This window comes from Rana temporaria, chromosome 3 (assembly GCF_905171775.1).
Source record: "Rana temporaria chromosome 3, aRanTem1.1, whole genome shotgun sequence".
Lineage (NCBI taxonomy): Eukaryota > Metazoa > Chordata > Amphibia > Anura > Ranidae > Rana > Rana temporaria.
The window spans coordinates 164,353,954-164,374,469 of NC_053491.1; the positions used below are offsets into that span (position 1 = coordinate 164,353,954).

The 20,516-nt window shown below is 37.0% G+C and overlaps 1 long non-coding RNA gene across 1 annotated transcript; it reads right to left on the reverse strand.

Annotated features, from left to right (window-relative positions):
• Nucleotides 1-235: 235 nt before the first annotated feature.
• LOC120931858 lies at nucleotides 236-7,200 on the reverse strand. Its single transcript, XR_005747899.1, has 2 exons — nucleotides 5,976-7,200; nucleotides 236-2,085 (listed from the first exon to the last, which is right to left on the reverse strand). It is a non-coding gene; the product is annotated as an uncharacterized LOC120931858 (long non-coding RNA).
• Nucleotides 7,201-20,516: the final 13,316 nt, after the last annotated feature.

Genomic DNA, 20,516 nt, shown 5'->3' on the forward strand with positions numbered 1-20,516 from the left:
GAGCCCTATCCTGCCTTCAACTAATAACTCAATCTTCTATTTCTCACATCAGTTCATCCCTCAGTTACTACCTTTTGTTCCAACAGTCCCTCCCCATAAGCTCCCAGGAGCAGGGCCCTCTTAACCCTCTTGCTTGTATTGAATTGTATTGTTTCCCTATGTAAGAATGTAAATTAATAACTAATATTCTTATAGCTTCAAGGGCGTATCTGAATGAAGATCATTCATAGTCAGGTTGATTTGAAAATAACGTGTGAGTTTATTGTCACACAGGTGGCATCATAAACACAATGAAAAATAGTATAAAGTTCAGTTTAGCGTAGATGAAAATATCTGGAATTGGATCGATAGTATTGTAGCAAGCTTATGAAAGGATGTGTGCAGCCTCAGGCATGTTGTCTTCTGAGATTTTCCAAAGTGAAGCAGGAAATGACGTTCTTGACTTCTAGTATCAGCTGTTGTCCTTGTCAATATGTCAGTGTTGTCTTTCAAAGAGGGTGTGAGTGAGTGTGTCTTATTGTGAGTTAGTATCAGTGTTTCATGTAAGTGTGTGGTGCAAATGTGTTCAGCCTTCTTTAAAGCAAAGCTTAAATATATGTTACAAGTGAACGTCATGACCTCATACGGCCCAGGCTTAGACCCTTGTATGGCAAATATTAATATCTGCTAGGTTCAGCAATATGAAGATCTTAGCACAGAGTCGTATGGAGTTTGATTGACAGGCACACATGTGACACTCTATACTTAGAGTAGTGTGCTTGATGATGCAATGTCATAGAACATATATTATCAGCTATAAAGCTATAACTTCATTAAGTAACTATATACTAATACATATTAGTATGACTAAGACTTCACTTAAACTAACTCTAAATAATTAAACAACAATATCAAATAAATAGCTAAGTTATGGATTATCTATGATTTTAACTTTAAAGCATGTAAAAACATGTCAGCTCTGACACATGAACTCTATGTGTATACTTATCTGTTAGCCTGCTGACCTCCTGAACTCATGTCAACTTTGGACATAGTAGAACAACTGCCTGACAGTCAAATCTTATGTCATTCTCAAATCGGTTGACCAGTAATGCTCAGTTTTGGATAGAAGAATTATGTCATATCAATTGATCAAGGTCATTCATTCATACCTAATTATTATGATTAATCATAAATCAAAATATGTTTTGCAAGCTTGCCATGAATTGCCGAATTATGAATTTGGAATAATATTCTAACAATCCCCCCTGAATTATGATTAATCATACTAAATCATTTAATACTCACATACATACATTCATATCTCATTTTCTCCACCTTGTATCAAACGATTGGACACGATATTCCTCAGAACTGAAGCAACTAGAAATTTTCCTTTTCCTAAATGCTTTACTCTTTACTTTTAACTCTTCTTAGATCTATCTAATCAAAATCTTACCAGAAATAATGGTATAGATTTTAAAAATGTATAACATAATGATGACTAATATCAATAATTATTAATAATAATAATAATGAAAATTATTATTATTAAAATAAGTAATAATGCAATAATATATTTCCATATATGTGCTCAAATAATATTTTAGCTCTTTGGAAATATACTTTATACTCTAAAACTTTCATAACTTTCCATAGTTCTATTAATGATATCTTTCTTAAGTTATGAACAAAAAATGTTCTATTAACTAGAATGAGTGTGCTAACATTCAATATGTGAATAAATAAAAATAAATAAAAATAATAATCCTAACTTCATGTGAACATTAATATCATAATAATTGGATAATCAAAAAATATATATGTATATGTGAACAAATGTTTCAGTCCTAAATTGTTTATCTATAGTAGATAGATAAAGTTCCTTCCGATTAATGTTTCTTCATGAAATGTCTTTAAAATTTCTTCAAGTTCCATTAGGTTAGAAAAACCTTGATGAATAAGATAAAATAGTTCATAAATATGAAATATAAATCTTTTGTCAAATATTCTTCCAAAAAGGATCTCTTCTTTAACTTTGAATTTCTCTTTGCTCTTTATAGAAGCTTGTTATCCTCCATATTTGTTTGATTTTAGATGCCATATCTGTAAAAGAGAGGCAGTATCATTACTCAGGAATAAAATATTTATATTAATTCTTATACATTTTGATATTTTTCTCAACAAATATTAAAACATTATGAGACAATTACTTTGTGAATTTGTTAAAACTATATGTGAAATACTATCTCATATTTTCCTTCAAAGAGATTTTCTGTGTGACTATGTACTTCTATATACTTCTGTGTATTGTCCTTATTCTGACTAAAAATAACCTAAATTATAAAATATATGTACTGTGAGGTTTAGGTATGTCAGGACGCAATATTTCATTTTTCCGGTCATGATACAAATTCTATTTCTAACGAACAAAGTTAGATTTCATATCACCCCAGAGATGACAATGGACTATGCCTTTGTTCTCACCTCTAAACGATTAGAAATATGCGTAACTGTATTCTGTGTTGGAGTTCTTACTTTAGTGTCAGAGTGTTCTGCAAGTACTTCAATGCATTTCTCAGCTCTTACGCTGGAAATCTGAGATAAAGACTTCTCAGCTACAGCTGTATAAACATGTGCTGGTGTAAATTTCTGTTGATGTCTTTCGTTCCCATCTATCTGAATATGTATTTGTAATAAAGCTCTGAACCATAAAGGATATATTTTCTTAATTTCACTAAAATTACCTTCCTCAAAAATACCTTTTAATGAACAGTCAGGTGTCCGTACAATGGTTTTGTTTGATTTCACTATGCTCTCTGTAACTTTAATTGCATAGTAAACACTTAGAAGTTGCTTCACACCTGGCTCAAAAGTTTTTTCCAAAAATGATAAAACTCTGGAGAAATAGGCAATTATTTTCTCCTTACCTTCTTGTAACTGAAACAATGTTACTGAGATGGCATTCTCAGATACATGAGTTTTCAAAACAAACGATGTTTCAGAACAGACCTTTATTGTACTTAATGCTGGAGCATTCTGCAAATCTTTTTTCAACACTTCAAAAGCATTTTTCTCATTTGGACCCCACTGGTCAACTATATTACCTTTATTCCTTAAAAGATTATATAGTGGATTAACTTTTTCTGCGAAACAATGTACAAACTCTTTGCAATAATTTATTTTATGCAAAAATTTATGCAATGTCTTGTAAGTTGTTGGAGTTGGGATAACAGTAATATCCCTAACTGTTTCTTGCAACAATTGTCTCTTTCCTTGACTAATTTGCATGTGAAGGAATTTCACTTGACTTTTCATCAACTGAACTTTTGTTGTGTTTAATTTTAAACCTTCAGCTTGTAACATCATAAACAATTCAGACAAAAGAGCCATATGTTCATCGATATTCTGAGTACTCAGCAAAATCGTATCCACGTGCTGACAAATGCAATCTGGCCTAGAAAATTTAGAAAGTATTGTTGCTATAGTTTCATGAACTATACCATCACCAATACCTAGATCAGGTATTAATCGAGTGAACGTATAAGTCTCTTTTCTGAATGTGAACGCAAGTTTGTATTGACAACTTTTAGTTAAAGGAATGGAAAAATGGCTACCAGCGATTTCTAGTACAGAAAACACTTTGTTCTCAACATTCAAATGTAATTTTATGTTAGATTTATCAGGAAGAACTGGGCTATTTGTGATTTGTTTATCCAATGTTCTTACGTCAACTGATAAAGAATATGAATTATCAATATTTTTGATAGGCCAAATACAGTTATTTACCACTGATTTAGCTTTCTTTACAATTCCAAGTTGTACAAATTCTTGAATAATATCAGAAAGTGGACCAATTGATTCTGGTGGTAACTCACTCTGATCAAGAGGTTCTGGATCCTTTCCTTCAATATTTAATTCGGCACTTTTCAAAGTTCCAAAGTCATTTTTGAACTTTGACCACAAACTTGGAAAAGATTGTACCACTTCCTTTAAAGCACAATTTTCATCAATATCAGGCCACTTTTGTTCTGTAGACATATTGGTAACGGAACCAACATTACGGTATACAGAGGGATCAATCAGCACTGATTTGGGCCTAGATGGATCTTTCCAAATACTTTTATTAGCCAAATCAATCACCCACTTTTGTTTATTGATTACATCAATGCCAAGTATATTCTCTGCTTCGTGACAGACCCAAATGTTAATATTAGTTTTCACTAATCCAGGTACTTCAAATGTTACATTGGATACCTGTCTAGCAGTGGAATTACCTGTATTATTAAAACCCACTATATTACACATAGGAGAATTTGGTTTCACAGGTATGTTTTCTTTAATAAGGGTAATCTCAGATCCACTGTCTAAGAGACAATTAATATGTTTACCATTTATCAAACATTGTAAATATGGCCTCCCATTCTCGTCCAAAATAATTGGTGCTACATATTGTAATGGCAGAGAAATTGAATCCGGGTGTGATTCTATTTTTGGCAATGGCAATAAACCTTCTTTTTCAGTGACAGCTCCTTTTGCCATATTGTCTGAACTACTGTGAACAGTCAAATTACTGATCTGTTTGACTTCAGTGTCATAAGGCAATTCAGTCAAAATGTTATCTTGACATGAAAAATCAGGCTGTACAAAAACTGATTTTTCATACTCCATATCTTTAGTTCTTATTTGTAAGTCACTCTTAAACTTAAAGCAATGTTTTTTTATATGGCCAATTCCATGACAGTAAAAACACATCATGGGGTCGTCTCCTTGACTCACTTGACTGCACCTGTCCTTGTCATTCCTGCTAAGACCTGTCGTTTCTAACACGTCTGTAGCCTGACTATTTTTGTCACATTGAATAATAGAAACCTTGTGTGCGAGACTGCTTTGATTCAATTGTCTCCTAATTTTGTCAATGAAACTTACTATAGCATTTAAATTTTGCCGTTCCTGAGCTATGGCCACTGAAGTTGGGTCAAGGTATTTAAATTTTTTTATGAAAGCCATTTTTAAACCTGGGTCAGTTTCATCATCTACTCCAAATATCATTTCATAAACCTTGCAAAATCTTGTTTTAAACCAAAATGGATCTTCTTCTGCAGTAGTCTGTAATAGGTCTAGCATTTCTATGGTCGGTTTTTGTTCACCGGTCATACATAGCAATAATAGTCGCAATCTATCTGTGGCGTCATTTTGACCTTCATCATCACTAACAAGTGAATGGATTCGTTTAGCAAAATTAACAGGAATCCACAACTGAAAAATGTAATTGCGTTGATCGTTTGAAAGATTAAAACGATCTGCAAACATTTCAAATAAATCCCAATTAGAAAATACAGTAGCCTCAACGTCATAAATAGGAAAGTCTTTTAGAACCTTCATCAGCTGATCATGAATTTGCAATTTAAGTTTTGCAGTCCTACATAATAAGTTTTTATGCTTCATTTCCATTTCATCAGTAGCATCAACATTCTCTATTTCCGAACTTTCCGGAAAATAAGATTGTAGCTTTGACTTGGTTTCAACCTTTTTGTCATCTGTATTTATTACAGCAATCTGTTTACTGTCATTTTGCAACTCTGGCAAAATCATTTTTTTAGATTTCTCTATTTGTTCCTCAAGATTCTCTATGTAATTACACAAAATCTCACAATTAGAACAACTGAGAGCATCCTGGGACACATTTTCATGTATTCCTGTGTTCTGTACATTATTAGTCTCTGTCTGGTTTCGTGTACACACATTTTTGGCAGGTAAAATATTAATAATCATCTTATTAAAGATTCTTACCAATTTCAATACATTACTTATTTTCTTACGTAATTTATTCACAGTAAACCTGGATTTGTCTATCTGGACATTGGAATTTAAGCATTCTTGATACATATACAACCACAAGTGACTGTCATTTGGATAAAAACACACATCTTTAAATTCTAGCTTACTATCTCTAGCTATTTCATCTATAAAATTCATATTTTTTTTTTACTCACCGTTATTAGAAGGATTTCTCGTCATCAACCGTCTGTTACTGGACTGTTGTCCACATCTGACGCGACACAAACGCCTCTTGCTTGATAGGTTCTGAACCGTCTTTTTTCTCGAGACTTGAATATTCGCAAAGACTGCGCTAATCTCTCCCCCCCCTCATCAAGGGTCGAGATTTCCGTAAAAATAGAGATAAGACAGTACTTTCTTTGGCTCGCCACTGTAAGAATGTAAATTAATAACTAATATTCTTATAGCTTCAAGGGCGTATCTGAATGAAGATCATTCATAGTCAGGTTGATTTGAAAATAACGTGTGAGTTTATTGTCACACAGGTGGCATCATAAACACAATGAAAAATAGTATAAAGTTCAGTTTAGCGTAGATGAAAATATCTGGAATTGGATCGATAGTATTGTAGCAAGCTTATGAAAGGATGTGTGCAGCCTCAGGCATGTTGTCTTCTGAGATTTTCCAAAGTGAAGCAGGAAATGACGTTCTTGACTTCTAGTATCAGCTGTTGTCCTTGTCAATATGTCAGTGTTGTCTTTCAAAGAGGGTGTGAGTGAGTGTGTCTTATTGTGAGTTAGTATCAGTGTTTCATGTAAGTGTGTGGTGCAAATGTGTTCAGCCTTCTTTAAAGCAAAGCTTAAATATATGTTACAAGTGAACGTCATGACCTCATACGGCCCAGGCTTAGACCCTTGTATGGCAAATATTAATATCTGCTAGGTTCAGCAATATGAAGATCTTAGCACAGAGTCGTATGGAGTTTGATTGACAGGCACACATGTGACACTCTATACTTAGAGTAGTGTGCTTGATGATGCAATGTCATAGAACATATATTATCAGCTATAAAGCTATAACTTCATTAAGTAACTATATACTAATACATATTAGTATGACTAAGACTTCACTTAAACTAACTCTAAATAATTAAACAACAATATCAAATAAATAGCTAAGTTATGGATTATCTATGATTTTAACTTTAAAGCATGTAAAAACATGTCAGCTCTGACACATGAACTCTATGTGTATACTTATCTGTTAGCCTGCTGACCTCCTGAACTCATGTCAACTTTGGACATAGTAGAACAACTGCCTGACAGTCAAATCTTATGTCATTCTCAAATCGGTTGACCAGTAATGCTCAGTTTTGGATAGAAGAATTATGTCATATCAATTGATCAAGGTCATTCATTCATACCTAATTATTATGATTAATCATAAATCAAAATATGTTTTGCAAGCTTGCCATGAATTGCCGAATTATGAATTTGGAATAATATTCTAACACCCTATCATCTCCCTTTATATTGCAAAGCGATGCGCAAAACTGGTGGCGCTATATAAATCCTGTATAATGATAATAATAAGTTGCTATGGCTAAAGTTCTGCTTTAACCACGTGCCGCCCGCCGTATAGCAAAATGACAGCGGCAAAGTGGTTGTTATCCTGTCCGGACGTCATATGACGTGATCAGGATAACAGAAACGGCGAGGGGGGCGCATGGAGGTGCGGTGTGTCACTCCCATCGTGGTATGGAGCCTCTGACAAAGGCTTCTTACCACATGATCAGCTGTGACCAATCACAGCTGATCATCCCGTCAACCAGGAAGTGGTAGTTAACGGCTTTCCTCGGTTTAGGCAGACAGGGAGAGCTGATCTGCGACTCTCCCTGTTAGGCCATGTAATTATCAGCACATTGATTATCAGCACAGCCCCCATCAAAAGGTGCCTATCAGCTGGCAATCAGCGCCCATCGCCAGCCTGTCCCCCTGAAATAAAGTTGATAACTTGGCTTATATTTAAATAGCACACTTACTGCTATTAAATCGATCGTGAGACAGATTCGTGAATAAAAAAACGTGTGTTTAATGTACACACTTAACATAAGTACAAGAACAATTTCAATGTATCAATAGCTTCAAATAAGAGTTCAAAAAAATAAGAATTTCAAATGAATGAGATGTGTGCTTCAAGACTTGTTTCTGTATGCTTGCAAGATGTCTGTGAGTGAGCTTCTTTATGGTGGCTGGATAGGAGAGAGCTGCGCAAGCTATCAGACCTAGAGTTTATATATCAAAGACATTTCTTTGTCTGAATTTCGCGCTCAGAAATATACCCTCCCAAAGGGTGTGACTTATAATGAAATATGAATACAACATCTGGTTTGCATCTAGACACTCTATAGTCTCTATAGGAAATGGTTCCTGAGAACCTAGTCTAAATATTCTGTAGATCTCTAGAGGAAATGGCTTGTTTAGGTAAGAAAAGGGGGATGATATGCAGACACAGCTAAAAGCACAGTCTAAACAGGATGTGGCCTAGTTCTTGAACATAATCACTGACATTAGACATGGGGGGTAGCTATACAGCTTAGAAACAGTCATATGAAATACCTCAATAGGAGAACACATTCCAAACAAATACAATTCTTTTCTTACAACATTAAACACTTCAAATGAACATATATATATTTCATATTCAAACTTATACGTTTTTGGAGTTTCATATCTCGAATCCAGCAGATTACATAAGAAAATTACTAGCTCAAACAGTCTCGCATTCATTCATATTAACAAGAATATATATATTCTTTATAAAATCCTTCCGGAAGGGATTTTAGAATATAACATTCCCCTCTGAAATATGAATGTCTCACGATCGATTTAATAGCAGTAAGTGTGCTATTTAAATATAAGCCAAGTTATCAACTTTATTTCATTGGCTAGCCAGCCATTCGATGAACGATTTTCAAATTTTATACCACTTTCTCAAAGTGCTATCGGAGGGCAGAGAAGTAGAGTATTGAGTAATTTTTGAAACGTTTGACGAGAACCTAGAAGTCAACAATCAGCCAGTCGCTCATTTTGAAAAATTAACATTCAGCGCCAAACAAAATAATTTAAATTGAATTGGAAAATAAAGAATGAAATAAAAGCTGCACCTCAAAAACAATACTGATTGTGATAATTGAAAAAATGTGTAGAGGGCGCTACACCACTCAGTGCTACTGAATAGTAAACCAGCGTGCTGGGTGAGAAAATTAAATACAATAAACCTCTATTATAAAATATAAATATAATATTAAATTCCAAAAGTGTCTCTGTGTCCAAAAAAAGACCCCTCAGAATCTGAAAAAAGTCCCAATAAGTGTTCAGTCAATGCATCACATGTAAAAGAAAAAACAAATCTTCTTTCTTGAATATTCTTTATGTGCAAAAAGGAAAAGGAAAGCCGTCACTAACAAATCCAGTCTTCTTAATCACCCTCTAATTGGTGTTGAAGCAAACGAATGTGCTTACCAGAATTAGTGGACTATTATGGTTAAACAATAGTCTGCTAGACATATGCAGGATTGTGCCTGCATGCACATCGGACAGGAAATCAATAATGAGCCTCAATGCCAGGGATTCCAGATAGGATATAAAATGAAACAAGAAAGGCAATGGAGATGCCAATAGTGTATTATCGCTTTAAAATTTATTGTATATATAAAAAATGTAAAAAACAAAAGACAAATGGCCTGGATGGCCTCTTACTTCTAAAAGTGCCTACCCGGCACTGGGGCTGCAGGCGTATCACCGCTACCTTGCAGTGCGGTAAGAGGCAGGGTCGTCTGGTCCGGTGCTAGCTCCGTAGCACGGCTCGGCGTCCCGGCTGACAGCTCGTACGGGCAGGGAGGCACGTCACGTGATCGGGTCCGCCTCCGACGTACGTTTCATCAGGTACAACGTCTTTAGGGGGGCGCTCATTTTGTTGCAGTTTTTTTTACAACTGTCCCTTATATCGAAAGGGGGAACATGTTAGTACTGAGAGAGACTACGGAAAGAGTTTGACGAGAGCCTAGAAGTATCGATTTATCGTGAATGACCTGGAGATTCGTAGAACACGGAAGACTTCTTATTCGGTGAGTAAAATCATGGAATGTTTTAAATGTTCAGCTGATGAATGTCAAGGTTTATCGAAACAGATTTGTTATTCTGTTTTATGGAAGTCGTTATATTTGCAATGTTTAGAATCTAATTTGGCTATTGATGCAGAGAGATTCTCGTTAGCCAAAATTAAAAGGAAATTAAGTAATGTAATGAAACTAGTTACAGATTTTAATTCATTGATTTCTGAGGTAACAGAAATACATTCAGAGGACACTTCGGGTAATGCAGGCAATATGCAAACACATGAGAATGTATCTACTGCAGCTAGTTGTTTAAATTGTAGAACTGTATGTAATTATGTTGAGCGGAGTGAAAAAAACGCAGTCAGATATGGTATTAACAGAATTTGCTCAGTCCTCAGATAAAATGGAGGAGATACCACATGCAGGGAAACAGGATAATATTGCAGCAGACATTAGTAAAAACACAGTGAATTTTTTTGAAAGCATTTCAGGCAATAGTGACAAGGAATGTGTTACGTTTGTTCATTCTAAGAAGCAATGTTTTTATCCATCGTCATATGCACAGAGAAAGCAAGTTTTCAAATGTTCTTTATGTCACAGGAAAGGTCATATGGCAAAATATTGTTGGTCAGTGAGTGACAGGAAGTCACATAATTTCAAAACGTCTCCAAGGCGTTATGAAGTTTACTCTGTAAGATGGAGTAATCATAGGAGGTATAATTTTCAAGTTAGACAAGAAGAACAATATTATTTAAAGTACAATAAGTCATTTGTTACTTCTAATGTCACGCTGGGAGGTAACAATAGGCATGTTCCTTAGTGAGCGGCATGGAATTTATGATTTTTGGTTATGACTTTTTGGCTATGATTTTTGGTATTGCATAAGGTTTATTGAATAAGGTTTTGACGTAAGTTCGACAGATTTCATGTTGGGAATCAGAAAGTTGAATATTTTATTTTTCTGGCAGAATTGCAGACAATTCTGAAAGAAGAGATTTTAAGTGGAATATATGTAACGTCTAGCTCATGAAAAGTGAAGTGAAATTTTAAGGAATATTAATTGGTTTAGAAAAAGAGACAGAATTTATTGTTTCTTTACTTGTATAGTGTAGTGGATGTGCATTGTGCAGTAAATGTAACAGATCATATTGAAGTTTTTTAAGACATGAAGGGAATTGATTTTAATGATAAAAGAAATCGAATTAATAAGTAAGGATTTATATATGTGTATGTATGTAGTGTTATTTGTTTCAAACATTGAGTACAATATATATTATTCCTATCTCAGCTCTTCACAGTCCATCCTTAGTAATTTTGGAGTAAGTGACATACATCCTTGTGATTTAAATTTCGCGGGGTTTTGCTTCCAAAGCTCTCCTTTGTAAGAAAAGGTGGGGGCCAAGTTGGAGGAGTTTGCAGACTTGCTGACAGCCTGATAGGAATCACACACACAAGGAAGTTGATCCAGTTTGAAACACATACACATACGCACAATATATATATATATATATATATATATATATATATATATATATATATATATATATATTTATACTATCTTTATTAGTATTTTGAGGTTTCTATTTAAGAGACTTTAGCAAAGGAAGTAGGTTTTACATGGTGAAATGGTGATTCAACCTGAATTGGTATAATTGTTGCAAGGAAAACAAACACACAGATACCCTAATTTGCTGAAGAACAGAAAAAGGAATTTTTGTTCCTCTACAGGTTGATTCGACATCTTCTATGGTTCATGAGAACGTTGGTGTTGCGTCATGACTTTCAATGGGTTTTTGTGTCTTGTTATACCTCAACACCTTTAGGGAATTCACTAAATTCATTCATGAGAGTTTAGGTCACTTTGGTAAAAGAAAAACTGTTTGATTTTCTTATAGTAAAGTTTTATTGGGACAAAATGGAATACACAGCAGACAGTGTAATTTAATCTTGTTTGTTTTGAGATGAAGTTTCAGAAGTACAGCGTTTTCTGTAACACCGTGAATTTACTGACAGGAAGGAAAATGTCATTTGGTTTTTCAATGAATTTTTTTTTGTCTACGATGCACAGAGGGGCAATAGAGAAAACATAATGATTAATGGTGGAAGTTCAAAGACCTCTCAATTCAGTGGAATATGCACGTAGACAACAAAAATATGGATATACATTGATTAGTGGAAATGGTATATTATGAGATGATAATGTTATTTTATGAGATAAAAATTTATATTTTGAGATAAATGATACTGCTTTTCTTTTTTCTAGGAATGATTTTTAAAAAAATTGATCAAAGAAGGAAAGATGACTACAAAAGAGATGAAAAATCTTAAAGAAAGAAAGTTGATCATCATCGTCATCGTCACAGGATTCATTTTTTCTCTATTTGACATTTTTATCAGTGGTAAAATATATCACAAACTGTTCCAGCCATGCAGAGGTTAACAGGATTGACAATTTTCTCAAAGACATTACAGTATTAAGAAGCAAAAGAAATGTGGACAATGATATTAATGTAGATAACAAATTGGATAGGTTTAGATATACCAATGTCAATACAGCTGATGATTTGATTGGGTATATAGCTGTGGGACAGGGGTATGAGCATTGTATGGAATTATATTTCATTCATAGTAATGAGGTGGAAATCGAAGTTAAAATAGAGTCGAAAACAAGTTTTGTTAAAAATGCAAGGATTTTATAGGTCTAATAATATAACCAAGACTTTTGAATGTAATATACTGAAAAGAGCTTTTTGGACATTATTTGTAAAAGGTAATGATTCAACAATTTGGTCTGGAGATGTCAATAATGATGTGATAAGCTCTGGGAAAATATTTTATCCAGTAGACCAGTATTATTACCTTTTTCAAAGTTTTGTACAAATATTAAATCCAAAACATTTAAAAATAATTGGAGATAAAAAGGGAGACATTGTAAGAAAATTGGATTTTAGAGTGATAAGGAAGTTTGCTCAATTACGAGTCAAAATTAGCATTACTGTAGTAGATATTATTGTTCCAGAGATAAAAGTGTCACCACAGTCTTTAAAAGTCATTGAAGATGAAGATGGATTGAATTTGATGTGTAGTACTCAGATATATTTACCTCAAAATTCATTGTTAACTTGGAAAAGGAATGGTGAGTTTTTGGGTAGTTTTTTCCACAGTACAACTAATATAATTCACAAAGGAATTTTTGGTAATGTGAATTGGATCAATGATAAATTTATTTATCATCAATCAAGTGTATCTTTAAATGATACTGGTATATATGAGTGCTGCATATTAATAGAAGAAATGTGCTAATGCAAGTATAATTGTCATGTCCCCAAGGAAAAGATGTGTTGGTAAAAACAGTGTTTTTGCTAATCCCTTCCAGATTAACCATTTACAATCCAGAGCTCTATTGAGAGAGGGAAGATTTGTCATTATAATGTGGCATTTTAATATTTCAGAATGGAAAATTTCTACAAGGTTTCCACAATGTCAAAGACATTTGGTTAATATGGAATTGGGTATTGAAAGATGGTTTGGTATCAATAGTCATAACAGAAATAGACGTGGTATTGTCGAAGGAGCCCTAGGGGGCATAGGTATAATTGGCAGCATTGCAAATAGTATGGATATTAACATGTTAAAATCTGATCTTGAGTCAGCAGGTTTAGTGGGAAGTAAAGGTTTTAAGATCCAAAGAAACTTAAATCAGATATTAGAAGATATGGTTATTAAAACAGCCAATGTAATGGGTCCATCCATATTACATCTTCAGAATATTACTCTCAATTTAATGACTAGTGAAGAACATTCACATATTGCCAGATTATGTTTAGAAATTCAAACAGAATATTCCACTAATTTTAAAATAATTGCACAAGCTTTTCAGAGTGGAGTTACCCCTCTTGGTATATTGCAGAATTTACCCAGAGAATATGCATATGCAAGAAATCATACTGATTTATGGGTAAATAAATGGTTAGGATGTAGTCAGGATGTATGTTACAGTTCTTCTATGATTCCTATAGCAGGGAGAGAACACATTTTGGTTCCAATTACTGTTTTGGGATTACCAATTAGTGATACTCAATTATTATTTTATAAATTGCAGTATACAGATTTTGCGCTTAACAAGGATAATTTGGAATTAGAACAATTAGATTTGTCATCATGTTTACAATTTCAGTCTAAAGTTATTTGTTTACCTAATCAAGATAAAAGGATATTTCATTCTTGTTATCATAATCATACATTATGTTCTGCAAGAATAGAAACATTTGAAGCTTCTTCTGAATTAACTACTCTTGTAGATAAAAGGAAGGTTTGTTTTCAGATCATGACAGATACAGAAAGGGTTCAGACTTTCTTTTCCTCTTGCACAAACACAGAAAACCTAAAACGGGGTTTGTATTGTGTAGAAGGTGATTTAAGGGCCATAAATGTAAATGGTATAAGAACTAATTTATCTCATCTATCATTGAGAAATGTTAGTGTTAGTCCGGCACTATATAATTTGTCTCAAATAGATGAGTTTCCGTGGAGAGAATGGGTTAACGTAATTCAAAAGGATCAAGGTTTATTAATGGCTCTAGCTAAAGAACTCAGGAATGCAGAGATATCGTTTAAACATGAGCAAGGGAATTTGCAAGAGGTAGTTCATCAATGGTCTACTTTAACAGGTTCTAGCTGGTGGCATCAATTTAAAAATAGTATATCTATTTGGGGAAAAACTTCAATTACTTCCGCAGCAGGAAATATTTTATCACATCCTATAGTTATTATTTTTATTATTATTATGTTATGCATTATATATGAATTATTTTTAATGTTTAGAATGAAAAAACTGTATAAGCAAATCAGAAATGAAATCAAGAAAGGTGATGATATGTTGCAAAATAAGCTTAAAAGGAGATTAGGTTTTGGAGTTGCAAACTCGATGACAGGTGAGAATGCATTTGGAGTTATTAGATCAAAGTCAGAGTGCTTGTGACATAAATGTGTGTATAAATGATTAGGAAATATGATCATTATTCATATTTCAGAGGGGAATGTTATATTCTAAAATCCCTTCCGGAAGGATTTTATAAAGAATATATATATTCTTGTTAATATGAATGAATGCGAGACTGTTTGAGCTAGTGATTTTCTTATGTAATCCGCTGAATTCGAGGTTTGAAACTCCAAAAACGTATAAGTTTGAATATGAAATATATATATGTTCATTTGAAGTATTTAATGTTGTAAGAAAAGAATTGTATTTGTTTGAAATGTGTTCTCCTATTGAAGTATTTCATGTGACTGTTTCTAAGCTGTATAGCTACCCCCCATGTCTAGTGTCAGTGATTGATTATGTTCAAGAACTAGGCCTCATCCTGTATATAGACTGTGCTTTTAGCTGTGTCTGCATACCATTCCCCTTTTCTTACTTAAACAAGCCATTTCTTCTTGTGATGTACAGAATGTTTGGATTAGTTCTCAGGAGCCACTTCCTATGTAAAGGTTGACATAGATGTAAACCAGATGTTGTACCAGGTTTTCATTAGAAGTCACACCCTTTTGGGAGTGATTATTTTTCGGCGCGGATTCAAACAAAGGATGCTTTTTGATATATAAACTGTAGGTCCGATAGCTTCAGGAGCTCTTTCCTATTCAGCCACCATCAAGAAGAAGAAGCTCACACTCACAGACATCTTGCAAGCATACAGAAACAAGTCTTGAAGCACACATCTCATTCATTTGAAATTCTTATTTTTTTTTAACTCTTATTTGAAGCTATTGATACATTGAAACTGTTTTTGTACTTATGTTAAGTGTGTACATTAAACACACGTTTTTTTATTCACGAATCTGTCTCACGATCGATTTAATAGCAGTAAGTGTGCTATTTAAATAGAAGCCAAGTTATCAACTTTATTTCATAAACACAGAGATCCACGGCCCTGTCAGGTGAGGAGACGGATGTGTGTTCCTGTGTAGTGGGAACACACATGGGTCTGGTCGGCTTGTGGGTGGCCTCCCCCTAGCGTTAAAATCAGTGACTAGGGAAGATATTTAACCCCCTGTTGTTAAGCCCTTCCCTGCCAGTGGCATTTGGAGAGTAATCAGTGCAGTTTTCTATGAGTCATGGGTGTATAAATGTGAATGGTCCCAAAATTGATGTTGGAGTAACTAGTGTCCTTTTGGTGAGAAAAGGTGTAATTGTTGTTAATTTTGTGGCAAAATAGGAGAGCTGCCCAGGGGGAGCCTTGAACCCAAAAAGAATGGTATGGAAGGCAATGACACTACCACTGAGCTATAAGCTCTATGGATATCTATAGCAGTGCTCCGGGTAATCTTAAGATGGAAATGACAGTTGAAATCACTAAGCAACAGATCTAACCTTAACAAGAACATACAAAGCCAGTAACAAGTCGTCCCTGAGCTTAGATCACCAATCTTGTCTCCAAATCTCATCCGTTAAACCTCTTTGCTCCTCCTCCCAACACCACCTCCCCCTATCTGCTGCTCTCTAGCTCCCTTGTCTCATCTCCTCCCATGCTTGCCTCCAGGACTTCTCCCCTATAGCCTCTCCTATCCTCTGCAACTCCCTACCCCAATCTGTCCAGCCATCTCTCCTACTCTCTCCACTTTCTTTTAGGCCATCCATCCCTGAAAACTCATTTCTTCGCGGAGCCCTATCCTGCCTTCAACTAATAACTCAATCTTCTATTTCTCACATCAGTTCATCCCTCAGTTACTACCTTTTGTTCCAACAGTCCATCCCTATAAGCTCCCAGGAGCAGGGCCCTCTTAACCCTCTTGCTTGTATTGAATTGTATTGTTTCCCTATCATCTCCCTTTATATTGCAAAGCGATGCGCCAAACTGGTGGCGCTATATAAATCCTGTATAATGATAATAATAAGTTGCTATGGCTAAAGTTCTGCTTTAACCACGTGCCGCCCGCCGTATAGCAAAATGACAGCGGCAAAGTGGTTGTTATCCTGTCCGGACGTCATATGACGTGATCAGGATAACAGAAACGGCGAGGGGGGCGCACGGAGGTGCGGTGTGTCACTCCCATCGTGGTACGGAGCCTCTGACAGAGGCTTCTTACCACATGATCAGCTGTGACCAATCACAGCTGATCATCCCGTCAACCAGGAAGTGGTAGTTAACGGCTTTCCTCGGTTTAGGCAGACAGGGAGAGCTGATCTGCGGCTCTCCCTGTTAGGCCATGTAATTATCAGCACATTGATTATCAGCACAGCCCCCATCAAAAGGTGCCCATCAGCTGGCAATCAGTGCCCATCGCCAGCCTGTCCCCCTCTATAAACGCCTGTCAGCGCCCCTAAAACTGCCAATCAGTGCCAACAACAGTGACAATTAGCAGGAAGGGGGTGAAAGTGCCTGGTATTGAAGTGGCTAAGCTTAGTTGGGAATAGGCTGAACTTCCACTGTCAGTATGACATGTGAACAAGGCCTTAACCACTTCCAGGCCGCCGCATGTACATTTACGTCGGCAGAATGGCACGGACAGGCACATTGGCGTACCTGTACGTCCCTGCCTAGACGTGGGTCGGGGGTCCGATCGGTACCCCCCCCCCCGTACATGCGGCAGTTCCCGTGGCTTCAGGAGCGATCCGGGACGAGGGCGCGGCTATTCGTTTCTAGCCGCCCCCTCGCGATCGCTCCCCGGAGCTGAAGAACGGGGAGAGCCGTATGTAAACACGGCTTCCCCGTGCTTCACTGTGGCGGCTGCATCGATCGAGTGATCCCTTTTATAGGGAGACTCGATCGATGACTTCAGACCTACAGCCACACCCCCCTACAGTTGCAAACACACACTAGGTGAACCCTAACTCCTACAGCGCCCCCTGTGGTTAACTCCCAAACTGCAACTGTCATTTTCACAATAAACAATGCAATTTAAATGCATTTTTTGCTGTGAAAATGACAATGGTCCCAAAAATGTGTCGAAATTGTCCAAAGTGTCCGCCATAATGTCGCAGTCACGAAAAAAAACGCTGATCGCCGCCATTAGTAGTAAAAAAAATAATAATAAAACTATCCCCTATTTTGTAAACGCTATAAATTTTGCGCAAACCAATCGATAAACTCTTATTTCGATTTTTTTTACTAAAAATAGGTAGAAGAATACGTATCGGCCTAAACTGAGGAAAAAAATTTTTTTATATATGTTTTTGGGGGATATTTATTATAGCAAAAAGTAAAAACTATTGCATATTTTTCAAAATTGTCGCTCTATTTTTGTTTATAGCGCAAAAAATAAAAACCGCAGAGGTGATCAAATACCACCAAAAGAAAGCTCTATTTGTGGGGAAAAAAGGACGGCAATTTTGTTTGGGAGCCACGTCGCACGACCGCGCAATTGTCTGTTAAAGCGATGCAGTGCCGAATTGTAAAAACCCCTTGGGTCATTTAGCAGCATATTGGTCCGGTCCTTAAGTGGTTAAACGTCTATAGGGATAAAAAGTGGGATTTCACTCCTGTGCTCTGAGTCATAGGTACAAACATGAGGAAAAGGCCTCTGAAAAACCCATCTACGCTCGCACCGACACCAGACCTTGCTGGCCCTCAGAAAAGTGATCGCTCTTCAGAGGGCAGGTGAAAGGCAGATAGGAGACATAGAAGTGCGACTGCAGAAAAATGACCCAGTGGTCCATGGCGTATGCCCCCCCCCCTTTTTATTTTTTTGTCGACGTGTCACCATCCCTTTTAACCACTTCCCTACCCGCCCATTGTCATATGACGTCCACAGATGGGATCTTCCATCGTGGGTGGACGTCATATGACGTCCTGGGCTTCCCGGCCTGCCTGGGGGGTGCACGGCATCGCTCGGGACCCGGTGCCCGGCGGGCGCGATGTCCGCCGGGGACCCGCGATTGCCCACGATGACGGCAGGACCGTGGATCTGTGTGTGTAAACACAGAGATCCACGGCCCTGTCAGGTGAGGAGACGGATGTGTGTTCCTGTGTAGTGGGAACACACATGGGTCTGGTCCGCTTGTGGGTGGCCTCCCCCTAGCGTTAAAATCAGTAACTAGGGAAGATATTTAACCCCCTGTTGTTAAGCCCTTCCCTGCCAGTGGCATTTGGAGAGTAATCAGTGCAGTTTTCTATGAGTCATGGGTGTATAAATGTGAATGGTCCCAAAATTGATGTTGGAGTAACTAGTGTCCTTTTGGTGAGAAAAGGTGTAATTTGAGATTTTCCTAGCTTGTGACGGAAAATATTGATTATATGAAGACAGGAGGCGAGTATCTTATGCATTATCTTTCCTTTAATAATGCTCACAGCAGAAAGTGTATCTAAAACATTCAGTGTAAAAAACTTAAAACAACCACCACCCCCAGCAGTCCATATAGTCACTAACCACGCCCCAACGGGGGACTCCATAAAGGGGGACTGCTTGTGGTGGATCCTCCTCTTTCTTGATGCGACGCTTACAGGATAGAACGGCATCGGAGGAGAAACAAAAATGTAACCTTGAAGTCTAGACCGGCCGGTCGACGACGGGCGTCTTCTGTGGAGAAGAGACGACTTTTCACCATGACCCAACAGAGGTCCGGGAACGAACGATCCCAACGGGGAAACTAAACCTGGATGTGTTTCATCCAACGGACGGGATTCCGTCATCCTTCAAACTGGATAATCCGTTTGTCGAACGCAGTTTGTCGGTCAATAGCCTGTGAAGGAGAGAAAACAACCGTAATAGGGAGGGTAGGGAGGGAAGATACTCGCCTCCTGTCTTCATATAATCAATATTTTCCGTCACAAGCTAGGAAAATCTCAAATTATATATCAGACAGGAGGCTCATATCTTATGCAAGTTCAAAGCTAATGTAGCAATCACAAACTTAACACATAGCAAACATAAGATATTCATTAAGAGAGAACTGATCTAGAGATGTGATCTGTAGGTCTGAAGTAAAATTGGCGGAACGTGGTCTCCGAGGACCAGTCCGCTGCTCTCAATAAATCGTAAAGAGAGCCTCCTGAGACGAGCACCTTTGTGGCCATGGCACCCCTGGTGGAGTGGGCCCCGAAAAGTGTGACGTCTATCCCCGCCATGTCCATGGCGGTCCTAACCCAACGCGCCAGAGAGGCGGGGGAGACTGGAAAATGGGGTTTTACATAAGACAGAAGAAGCTGGGAAGAGCCCGCGGAACGCAGAGCAGAGGTCTGGGATTCGTACGTCTGAAGACAGCGTACGACACAAAGGAACGGATGGTCCGGAAAAGATGGGTAAAAGACCGAGGAAATGCCGGTTTTTGTCCTGCGTACAATGGAGAATTCAACTCCCTGTGGGGAAAACTGTCGTCTGGAAATGTCCAGGGCTCTGACATCAGACACCCTCTTGACAGAGAGGAGACAGAGAAGGACCGTCAGTTTTATGGATAAAAGTTTAAAAGTGAAAGGTTAATGTTGTCCCCCCAACTGGCGAACATATCCAGCACCTTGGAAACATCCCAGGTCGCTTGGTATCTAGGCCTGGGGGGACGTTGGAATTTTGCACCTCTCAAAAGACGGCATACTAAAGGATGTCTGCCAATGGGTAAAGAATCAACAGGCTGGTGATATGCTGAAATGGCTGAACGGTAGATATTAATGGAGCTATACGAGCTACCGGAATCGAAGGAATC